Here is a 12,435-nt window from a genome sequence, read left to right as displayed (position 1 = left end):
AGCCTTCCTTTTGACAGCTCACTTGTTGCAAAAATGATTGGGATGTCAGCTGCAGAGGGTTAAGAACACAAATGAAAAAATTATAAGCAGGAGCTGATATAACTTTGGGTGATGAGAAATCTTACAGTAAGACATAGACACCTCTTACCAAACAGGCCTGTGCTAAGCAGCAGGGAAAGGTGTGGGTTCATCTCCAAGCAGGTATTGTTAAGAATTCAAGAGCTAAATATTTTGCATTCTTACTGTACTGTTCTAGTTGACAAATTTAGTATAAAGCAATTTTTAATAATATAAATTTGAAAATATAAATGCCATGGGGAAAAAAAAGCTGGATTCAGACAGTATAAGATCTTTGCCAAGCAGTGCTACAGCAGTGATTAACCTTCCTTGAAAGAAAGGAGCTATTGTTTCTCCCCGCTCCATTGATGCTGGGCTTGGTGAAGAAAGGTTTGTGTTCCTGAAACCCTGCTTTTTTTCAGCTGTATCAGTTGGTCCAATGAAAACATTTCACCTCTCCCTATAGGGCTTGTCTCACTGGAGTTGCTGTTTCTGGTTTCATCTGACTGACGTGGATCGTTCTCCTGTCTTCCTTATTTGTGTAGAACGACCTGAAAGGTCTAATGCACCTAATGATTCTGTTCTACATTTCTGTGACCCCCGGGGAGTGGAACATGCTCCTTTGCCTTGTGTAACTGCAGTGGCCGTCAGCACTAGGGAATCCAGCCCAGCCCAAGGGGTCATAGTTACAATCTACAGTACAAGGACTAAAGGAGAGGGAAATGTGATCCATTCTCATTGTTTCAGTTGCCACACAGTTTCTAATACTTTCCAATTTTAGTCTTTGTCATTTCCCTTTAGTAGGTACATAAGTAAGCTCCCTTTCCTGTTCTAATCTGTCCTTTCTGTATAGTTATGATACAGTTTATGGAATTCTTGAATTGAGACAGAAATTGCATCACTTGCTCACATAAATACATTGACCTCACCCACTGTTGCTGTTTTTTTACGCAGGGGCCCTTGTTTGCCTTCCAATCAAGAAAAACTTATTTGCTAAAAATACCAGAGGAGTCAGGTTAACCTGAATTAAGAGGTAATTAGTCAGCTCAGGAGTTGCACATGCCTTTCCAGCTGCACTTGCTCAAAATCAAACAGGCACAATGTGTTGCCTTTATAATTGATAGGCAGGAACAGACATGGGCAGATTAAACATAATGTAATTAAAGTAAATTACATATTTAGAAGCAAGTAGGGGGAACAATCCAAAGGCTGCTTGGAGGATTGGCATTGCAAAGATATTTTCTGATCTGTTTGTGGCTTCACTGGAACATGAATACAAGCCATTCATTTGAAGGCATGTGGTTAGATTCAAGGAGCTCCAAGAAGTCCAGCATGGCTGTGGGGGTAACACACACATGCAGGATGCACATGCAGGCTAAGCAGTGTGTCAGAAAAGAGCAGGATTATTTTTAGAACCATAGATGGTTGTGTCTCATCCAGGAAGTACAGGGAGGAGATCTCTGGTTGAAGCAGAACATAAGAATGTAATTTTTAATAACTGTGGCACAAAAAACTTGCATTTTACTTTCTTACTAAGCAGAGACTGAGGAGCAAACTCTTTTAAAGGAGCTATGTTCTGAAGCACATGAAATAATCATGTATATAATATATACATGTATATATAATAATAATCTAAGACCGTAGAATAGGGGTGGTTGTGATTAAAGAAAAAAAAAAAGAGAGACAATGGATTAAGAAACAACTGAGAAGAGTAAATAGCACATGCACATCTAGGCAGGTTTTTAAATATAAGGTCTAAGTTTAGATGCTTAACTCCACAATTAGGCAGTTCAATAACAGGGCCATATTTGTCAGTGTGAATTTTTTACCTTTCAAGAGAACTTGATAGAAAATGGCATTGGCTCAGCACTCCCAGAAAGGAAACTGCATAATTGATGAGTTTGACATTTTTTTGTCTCCAACTAAATTAGGTATCCTACTCAACCAAGAAACCGAGTCCTTGTTCTGTTTCCTTACTCTGCCCAAAACATTTTTAATCCTCCTTACTCTCCGGGGAAAATAAACCATTTGTGCACTTTATTTTCTAACTAGAGTGACTGAATGGGTTTTGTTTTACAATACACCAAAGTTGTGTATTAAAAACTTGGATTAAGATCTTCCTAATCAACCTTCTGTCTTTGAGCTAAATGGAAAAAGCCTCTCCAGCTCCTATTATACAGCATCAATGGTTGTGAAATAGATGCTTCTCTCCAGAGAGTCCAAAGCAATATTAAGGTCTGGGATCCAAAGTGGTTTACTTGTTAAGTGCATCTCTTGTGGTGGTTAGTCAGAAACTGGTTTCCTATTTGTTAATCCAGTTGAGAGAAGAAACTGACAGTGGTGATCATACACCCTCTAGGAAATTATACATTTCTGAAAACACACAGTCCTGCTTTTCTGATTGTTGAAGTGGTTCTTCTGATCAGGATTAACAGTTAACCAATGTTTTTCAGCTAGTATCATTCCCCAGAGATGAGTTAGATTTTTTTCTCGAACAAAACCTAAGCAGCTAAAACTTTTCCACAAAGCATTCTCCAGATCATTAATAGCTTTGTCTTTATTGGGATGGACATGTAAACCTTAATTCTATACCTGCAGTCTCAAAGAGTTCCAGCTGACAGCAGTGTGAATGTGTGGGAGGTTGGCACTGAGCTGCGCTTGCTGAGCACCTGCACTAAGTTGGTTTTATAGAAATAGATGCAAGTTTACAGAACCAGCTGTATTTGGATGTCATTCAAACATCATCTTGGATGCTGAAGACAGATTTAAATTCAGAAACTTTGAGAAATTAGCAGATGTAGTTGAAGACACACTCCTAGCACACATTATTGGCAGCATCAGTGGTATATCATGTTCCTGCTTAAAGGCACAAGTCCCGCGTCTCCCTGTGGACCCATCTTGGGCTTTTGATTGTGTCTCTTAATCTGTCTGAACTGAATTTATATGGCCCTCTGCTAGGCGGAATAGCCACGGCTAGCTGCAGAGTCTTCCTGTGCAGGCAGGCAAGTTTCCGTGCTGGGACAAGGGGGAAGGGTGACACCACACGGCTGGAAACGGGACCGAGGGAAGCGGGGCGGGGCCGGGCGCCTCTTTCCAGAGCCCGGATGGAACACCCAGACTCGGAAGAGGCTTTGAAGGAGGAAGTGTCACACATATACGAAATGGTGAGAAAACACTATTTTCATGTACAGCCATCAGCCTCTCAGAAGCCTCAAAGAGCTTCTTAAGCACTCAATATATTTATGAGCCTTTAAGTTGTCTCGAAGCCTTTGGGAGACTGGCCCTGAGCCTCAGTGGCTTGCTTCTGGTCTCTGCAGCCTACTGTGGACTGGCAGTTCTCTGTTCCCCTTGCCTCCCGTATAAAGGGAAGATCTTTGGAATGTAAGTTGTGCGTTAATCCTATTTTTATTTTTTTATTTATTTTTAAAATGTGCTTTATTTAGCTGAACCAATCTGTGCTACATCTGTTTCTACTTCCTTCATATCCTATCGTAATTCACTGTGTGTCACACAAATCACGAATCACTGAGATATTATTTATAAAGGCTGGTTACTTTTCTAATCAGTTACTTGTCCCTAAGCAAGCCAGGATTTAAATGCTGTCAAGTTTCATTGAGTGTAAAAGTAAGATAAGCAAGTCCCCTCATCTTTGGAGTTTCCTTTTAAAAATAAATGTAAATCAGTGTATGCAAAGATGTCTGAAGAAATTATTTTGTCTAAGGAGATTTAAATTTGGAGTGCTAGATGGAGAAAAACTTACGTAAAGGCTTTGCTGCAAAAGTGGTTTGGCAGGATTGGATTGTAGTAAAAGCCAGAGACACTGGGATATAAAGAGGGATTGTTTGCACTGGAAACTGGAACCAGAATCTAGTAAAAATGAAGAGCGGATATGCATATATGAAACATAGATAAAACCATACAGTTTTCTTCGTTTTAGTGCAGTCATCATTTTGGTGTTGCATAAAATAATTGTATGGCTACATGAACCAAAAGGACTCAGTCTGTGTGCAGAGGTTGCCAGTGGTGTGTACCAGTACTGCCCCCCCCCCCCCGCTCCTTCAGGCTTCTGTTTTTCCAGAGACGATTGTTATTTTCCAGTCTGTGTCAGCAAAAAGGAATTTTGTGTGCCCATGCTGTGGATACAATCCTTGGAGTATCAGTTTAACATGTTAGAGTGATAACTGAGATGTGGGTAGTGATCCTGTCACCGAGACTGCGGGAAAACCAGAAACTCTCCAACATCTCTGCTTTGTTAGAGAATCAAAGCAGTACTTCTGGTCAGGATGTTATTTCAGCCAGAATGTCCAATAGAAATTCCTTCTTCCACACATGCCCGGTTTGTGCAGTGAAAATCATTCCATCACAAATGGTTTCTCACCACATATTTCTCATCTTTATACAGATGAATCCCAAATCAATTCACGTTCATTGGTCTTAAATTACACAGATCTTCGTATTTCTGTTTTCTATGGGTTATTGATTCCCTCTGTCTTCGATGCTAATTTGATCGTCATTCTTCGGTTCTCTTGGCGATCTTTTCCCTGACCAGCTGTCTCCTACCGCACCAGGGCGGGTAGTGGTCCTTGATGGTCGCTTGTCTCCTGTGCCCCTTCTGGCTGCTCCCAGTCTGTAGATGTTAAGATCATCAGACCCCCGCCGGTGAACAGCGTCTTTTGAAGAGAAACTTCAATTCCCCTCTCCCTGGGCAAAGGCGAACAAACCCCTGACTAAAGTTACATTAAAAATGTTAGAAGTTGTATAATTTCCAACAATCCCTCCAACTTAAATTGTGTTGCAAAGGCAGTAACTTTTGTCACAAAGTCACAACAACGGCAGAAGGGGACGATGTCTTGTATTTTTAAATCAGCCCTCACAGAAAAGAGCACTTTCAGTTTGAAGTACAGAGCAAATGAGTTAAAAAACACAACGGCCTGCAAATTACCATCAGAAGTGCCTTCTTTGGTAGTATCTTGCAAACCTTTCAGCTCCTTTGCAATACAGGAAAAGCTGGCTTTGGGTAACTAAAGTAGTCATCAGTGCTAACATGCACTCAGTGCTTCTCCCTGACTAACACCTGAGGGAAACTTCTGGGAATACGGTCCCAGTTCTAACTGGTTTATCGGCCCAGATGACTGATACAGGAGATAACATTCAAGGTGTGGTTAGATAATAAGGAAAAGACCACTGAGTGGCTCCCTGCCTTCAGAAGGAGCTATTTCCCCATTTCCATCTCTGATTCTCTGATTCCAGCTGTGTGTCCCTGCTGCTTTCTTTATGATGTCTTATGTGTTCTTGATAAAGCAAGCTGACATACTAACAGCAAATACAAGTAAATATCCTGCTGTTGAATCAGATAAATCTGTGGTCAAAGGAGCCAAAGCCAGTTCAGAGAAATACTTGGCTAGGAATGCACAGCTCCTGGCAAGGCCATTGTTTCAACAGGGCAACAGATGAGCTCCAGACATTATTTCGGTGAGGCACTGATGGGCTCAGCTGCATCACCAAACAGTGCAAGGAGGCTGAGGTAATCCAACACCACTCTTTTTCGTAAAACATTCTCACCATCAGTTTACAGCCATAAGTGAGGAGGCAAGGAGGAGAATGGAACACCTCTCTCACAGTGGAATGCCCTGGAATCATACAAGCTTAATGTAGTCTTCCTCCTCAGTAATGCTGCTAAGACAGCTGAAACAGATCCCACCTTTTCCCTGCCTGTCTGCTGCCACTCCAGTGATGTCCTGGGCCAGCTGCTGTGTAGCTGCTCAGGACTACCTCAGGGAACTGATCTACAGAAAAAAAATGACATTATTTCTCAGGTGTGCCAGGTCATTTTATCCACTTTATACAATAGGGGCACAAACAACAGAAGGGCAGCAAGAGGATGGAAGAAATGGCTGGGAACAGATCTCTCAGGAGTAACATGCCACCAACCCCATCCCAACAAAGGGATGCATGCTGAGTCTTCATCATCTTGCCATTAAACACCACCATTTTAGTGTGGTTGTGCAGCTAAGTAAGCCCCACAGCTGCTATAATTCTCAAGCAGAGCAGATAATGTGGCTGATTAAGGATCAGAGAGAGGTAAGACAGACCCAAGTCAATGACTCCCTGCAGCTCTACTTATACCCCATCCAATAAGAAAGAGTAAATTAAATATTGTGGTATCTTCTGCATTGAATGAGTTAAAGTTCAGGATCGGCAATTATCTACCAAAAAGGATATTATTCTAATAATTCTAATAATCCTATTATTATATTATATCTAATTCTTATTCTTCAATAGATATGGGGGAAAACAAGTGTTCTTGAGAATCTTTTTGAAACTGTATTTTGGCATGAAAACCAGATCTGTGCTCTCAGATGTCTCACTACAGTGCATTTCAGGGTATGTTTGTGTGAGGCTTGTTTTGCTTATGTGAGCAAACTGCAGCCTGTCTTCTGACAGCAAAGGCACTATGCAGTAATATCTTACAGTCCCAGAGAAGTGGATTTGGGATTCTTCCCTTGTGAGTAGCACTACATGGTATATTTCTCTCAAGGTGCCCTACCCTCTGACCTTGGCTCATAGGTGAACAACATGTTGTTAAGATAAATAAGGTAGGTCAGAAGTCAAAGCCCAGTGCCTGCATATCTCTCCAAGTACACAAATAAATGCAGAAGAAATTGCCAAATTATTTTTAAACTACAAAAGTGACTTAAACTAAGATGCTAGGATGGATATTGCAAAACTAGCTGAATGAAGGAATACCAAAAAGTCCATGCACTTGCTTTTTGTGGAGGTAAGAGATAACTGATATATTAATGCTTCAATGGAACTGAAGAAAGTACAGAATAGTATTTACATGGTTTCATCATCTGCAGTCAGAGCTTAGTTTGTGTCCTGCTTTTCCAGTGGCATCAATGGGTTTGTGCAACTTTTATGCATGAATTCCAAGAGCCTTTTTTGGGTGATGTAGATGAAAAAAAACCTTTTCTGCACCAGAAGGCGCAACCACCAGAGAACCTCCCCTAACAAACCTCCTGCCGAGTCCCAAGGCTCCACCACTGCAGTGGTGACTGTCAGACCAGCTAATGGAATCAGGGCAGGTGGTAGAAAAACAAGTTTAGTGGCACATACAGCCTTCAAAAATTCATGTACCATTTGGCTTAATACTTCCTCTCTTCAAATACTGCCCTCCTGATCTGAACTGCCCACTGGTACTTAGAAAGAGGTTTCAGTTTGTACAGCAGCTGGGGTGGGGGATTTCCCTTAACTTTACTGTTCCATATTTATTTAAAAAAAAGAGATTCTGGTAACAAAACCAAGTCATGGACTTGGACAAGAACTACCTGTTACTTGTTCAAATGTCTCTAGTGCAGATGGCCCAACACAGTCCACCTCAGGGTAATGCATGCCACATATTGGAAACTGCTACCAGCTGGCTTTCAGGTGGAAGTTATGAAGAATTAAAACTCTGCAATAAAAGAAGAAAAGCAGAGTGTGAAATATATGGATATTAAAACACTTTCCAAAAGGAACAAACCCCCTTGCTTCTTTTTTGATCCAATTCTACAAACTACAAACAAATATAACTACCAAAAATTAGGACACGTAAGAGTAATTGCAGAATAGTTTGTGAGCTCTTAGTATGAAACTACTTTTTATAGCTCTAGAGCATGTATATATATATATATATATATAAAATATAAAATATGTTGTGGAAATATTGACACAATCTGAAAAGCAGAAATTACATGGAGGAGAGGAGGATACAGGAATATGCACGTACTGGGAAGAAAACACTGTTGGAGGCAAAGTGGAGAAAATCAGAGGTGAATAAGAAAAGAAGCTCAAGACAGTGCTGGTCATCCCAACCAGTGTCTGGCATCCGATCTGGAGGATGCCAGGTTTCCACTTCCTTAGTGTTTCTTACTGCAGATGTGAGAATGTAAAACATGTGTCAGAGCTTTTTCCTTGACCCAGGGGGAAAACATGACATTTTCCCTTGATTTCTGACAGTCAAGTTCCAGGGCCTTGGAACCCAGCTCGGAGCAAGCAGGTAAACCATCATTGCTGTTGCAGTGGAACTGTGCTGCATCTCTGTGGGTCACAAAACTCCTCCCAGGAATACCCAGTTCTACACCAGCTCTCTGCTGAATGCTGTGCTGAGGTTACTATTCCCTTGCTCCACAGAGACAACTGTTTCTGTTTCATCATGAATGTGCTCCTTACTTACATGCCATTGTTTCATGTTTGTGTTTAAACAGGTGCTAACTCACAGGCAAGCAACTGGGCACTGTAAAAAACTTCTCTCACTTGGCGACAAGCTATTGAATACCAGCTGCTGGGTGCTGACGTGACTTGTGATTAGGATCCACCTGAATCAAGAGAGGGCATATGAGCAAAAGAAAAAAGACAGGCTGGGTAAGCAGTGTGGTTTTTCAGAAGGATGACTTAGCAAGATAATTCAGCTTGTTTCAGGAGGTACGTGGATTTATGCCTCATCTGGGGGTATATTTAATCTCAAGGAAACTATTTGCAGCAAATCTACTTTAAAAGTGGGCTTCAGAATATACATGCAAGATTGATAACTTAGCCCTGTCTGTGATGGCAACGAACTCTTGGAGGGAAATTACTCTTACTTGCCTTGAGAGTTTCAGGTCAAGGCTACATCAGACACTAATGCCTCTAGTAAATGCTCCAAACTACTTGTAGCTACTTGCACTATTGTTTAACTGCATATGCTACAACCGTATGCTAAAACTTGTACTGAAGAAGCTGTGCTCCCAAACATAGAGAGCCAGCAGAAAGGTGACTTTGTAATTCATCTGTAAATCAATCGTATTAGGAAAGGAAGAGGGCTGAGGCTTTTTTCAGGAATGGATGGTTCATCCTGTGTCAAGTAAAATCATACACCAGTCAGTAAGACTGCATCAACCAAACATTAAATTGTGGAGTGGAGCACAAGAAGGTCTGCAAGGAAGGATTTTATAGAACCTGTGATCCAAAGGAAAGCATATATTCTTTGTATAACAGGCAGCTAGAAAGCAAGTATGGAGCGTGCAGAGGAGGTGTGTACAACTGGGTCAGCAAGACCCAGCAAGGATGGTCCAGCAAGGACAATTCTGGGAGATAAATGATCAGGTACCTAGAATGGGTCTGAGTTAAGAAGCTGGTTGTGTAATAAAATCCCTTCTGGGTTTTGTTGTTAGAAACAAACAGTTCAAGTAACAGATGGACACTTAAAATATTTTTTGTCTTTTCTTCCTCTAACCTAGACTGCAGCCTGACTTGAACAGTACTTCAGGCCTGACCTCATCATCAGCTGTAGTTCTCTCCACGCATAGCATTCCAGACTGGATTTGGATTGCATGTTGTGTTTGCTCTCAGCTTCTCCTGGATCTAGATTGTCCCTGAATACATTTCAGTTTCAGACTGAAAGATACCACAATGTTTCACATAAGTCGTATTAGCCTGCGCACACCCCACACACCCTTCTGGGCCACTCCCTTGAAGAGAAATGTTTTTTTGTGCTGGACTGAACAGCACACTTGAATGACAAATGAGCATTGAATTAAAAGAACAATTCTAAACTGAATTGGCATTATCCTAGTTTGATTAAATAAGGCAGATGAGCACGATTATACTGGGGCTTTTCTGATCTAATTGCATACAATCAAGTATTTCTACCAAAGGAGAGATCACTGGATTGTTTAATTTTCACAGTTTAGTGAAGCAGGATATGGTTACAATCTAGTCACATATTTCACTCCTGCTTAAGAAGAAAAGCATGTTTCTTCACTCAGTGATGTGCTTAACAAAAACTATTTGAAAGTAACAGGAGTCTTTTCCTGAGATTTTTCCCTTTTAGTTCTTTAGAATTGTTCCATTAGCTTCATTCAAAAGTGAGGACTAAACAGAAAACTAGAGTGGGAAAAAACACCCGAGCCTTTCATTCTGTGTTGGATATTGAGTTGTGTTGGATATTTGAGTTCAAAAGAACTGGTTTGTATTTTTGCCAGTTGGCTTCCCTTCAGAAAGCATGCACTATTGTTTTGTTTAATTGTGCTTGTGGCTGACTGCCCTGCTGCTAAATAGGAATCAGATTTGGGCAGACAGATTACCAATGTCTCCCAGATGGATGAAAAGTACACCAATTAAACACAAGCAGAAGAGCTGCTGTTTTCTGATGTGGGGTAATTCCACCTCCAGGTGGTTTTGAAGCAGCTGTAGTTAACGTGCTGGAGAGCAGACACACATGAACTGAGTGCCTGTGGGAGGAAGGTAAGAGCTCATGAACAGCTGCCAGAAAAGCTTTTTTTTGAGACCCTCTTTTCCAGTACACCTGAAGTAATTTTACATTTTTCAGAATAAATACCTGAAGTTATGGAATTGTAAGAAACTGGTGATCTCGTATCCAAAGCAGTCATGGGGCACATGGTGTGATTCTTGGAAGTGTCCTGTGCAGGGCCAGGAGTTGGATTTTGATGATCTTTTTGGGTTCCCTTCCAAATCAGAATATTGTGTGATCCTGTGATCCACAGCCCAGGATGTGCACCCAGGTGAAGCTGTAGAATGCCTGCTGTGCCACACAGCCTGCAGAGTAACTGGGGTTGTTTGGAATGGCAGTGCAGCCCTGGGAAGCTCAAACATGCCTCCTGCACACCATGAAAACACAAGCTGGACAGCAAGGAGAATTTACTGTTCCTTGTTAAACCGCTGCAATAGCATTGCCTGTGGTTTTTGAGTTCTCACTGCTGCTATGAGCTGTGCTCTGGATTCCTTCCTGTCTGTTCAAACTTGCTCCCAGGAAGGCTGCATCTGCTTTTCACTTAGTAGAACCTGAGTGTCATTTCTAGTAAGAATTTCTGGTGGAGGTGCTGACAGACCTCTCCACTGGGAGAGGTGTTAGATTATGAAATATAATTTCACTGAATTAAATATGCTATTACTGCCATGAGGATTTCTTATTGCTGTGATTTTTTTTACACAACAGGAGTGTCAAGAAAACAACAAAATTCTTTCTCCTTTGTACAGAATTGTACTGACCCACTGTCTGGCACGTGGGGTCACAGCTGCAGCAGGCAGCCCTGAAAGAAAGCCGCATTAAGCAACACATGTCCCAGCTGCATTTCAGCATCTTTCTTCCTTTGTCCTTTTCCCTTGAGATGCCTGATAATCTGCAACACACAATGGACCCCAGATCCCAGCTTTATGTCACAGTAGTAGAGATGCAGTCTAAGGCTACAGAAAGCATATATCAGCACAGTTGCAAAGCCCAGGAGGGTTGCTTTGAATTTATTTCTTTTTTTGTCTGGGTGCAGTTCATAGACAGTACAAGATTATTCTATCTGATCAGGAGCAAATGGCTTGGAGATGAGACCTGGCAAACCCTGGCCACCTATGCCTCTGAACAGCATCTGGCAAGGAACACATCATGTATGTGCTGGATGCTGAACAGGGATCTGCTAGGAAAAGGTAAGTAGGGCATCTTGGGGTGGCAAAAAAATTACAGTGAGGAACAAAAATCAGAAATTGAAGTGCTTTAATGGTCCATCCATTCACTTGAGTTGAGCACTCCTGCAGCACAAGGGCCCGCCTTTCTTCTGGCACATGTGCCTATAGGGGGACCAGATCCATCTCAGGAAATAATTTAGCTTGTAAGCATTAAACAGGGAAATGTCTACAGTTAGAATCTGAATTTATGTTAAAAAGGGTCTCATACAATGTTAGTTAACCACAATATAAAGTAAGTCTCTCCAGTTAAGGCAGCTGGGTCTTAACTACTCCAGATATTTTCTGTAGCATTGTAAGTAAAATACACAGGTACAGTGACATCTCCTTTTCTTTTTACAACCTTCAAATAGTGGAGAAGCCGGCTCTTGTAACTATACAAGCTTATTACTCATCATTCAAGTAAAACTTTTAAATTATACTTGTCCTTATTATTATCAAGCAGATAATAAGAAGAAAATAATAATGTATGTTGATGACATAGCAACACCAGCTGTATTAGCGACAAACAAGTGTTGCACCACTGCATATCAGAAAATATCCCCCTCTTTCCTTAAGCTAGCACAGACAGCATATTTTACCTACTTGCAATCTCCTTTAACTCAAGATTAGTCTGTTGGAGAAAAGAGATAAGATTGTCCTTGAGGACTGATAAAAATTCTAGACAGAAACTGTTGGGGGTTTTTTATCCTTAGCAGTTAATGAGTCGGTAAGGGAAATTATTATTTAAATAGTCTCAAAGTCATTGGTCACAAGATGCTTATTGGTAGAGAAGTGGGAAAAGCATGTCATAGTAATGAGTTTGGCAAGTCTTGGACTGCAGAAAATTTATTGCCAATTTAAGAAAGTTCTTTAATTTCCAAACAGCCATAGCAAAATGGTACT

At 41.1% G+C, this 12,435-nt stretch overlaps 1 long non-coding RNA gene across 1 annotated transcript; it reads left to right on the top strand.

Moving 5' to 3' along the window:
- The first annotated feature begins 3,176 nt into the window (after positions 1 to 3,176).
- Positions 3,177 to 9,634, top strand: LOC106628033 (uncharacterized). The gene is made up of 3 exons (XR_001331219.2): positions 3,177 to 3,438; positions 8,304 to 8,460; positions 9,315 to 9,634. It is a non-coding gene; the product is annotated as an uncharacterized LOC106628033 (long non-coding RNA).
- The last annotated feature ends 2,801 nt before the right edge of the window (positions 9,635 to 12,435 follow it).

The sequence above is a fragment of the Pseudopodoces humilis genome, chromosome 5, assembly GCF_049639895.1.
Source record: "Pseudopodoces humilis isolate 2021_Gansu_Grassland_sample_001 chromosome 5, ASM4963989v1, whole genome shotgun sequence".
NCBI lineage: Eukaryota > Metazoa > Chordata > Aves > Passeriformes > Paridae > Pseudopodoces > Pseudopodoces humilis.
This window is presented reverse-complemented; position numbering and strand designations above follow the sequence as displayed.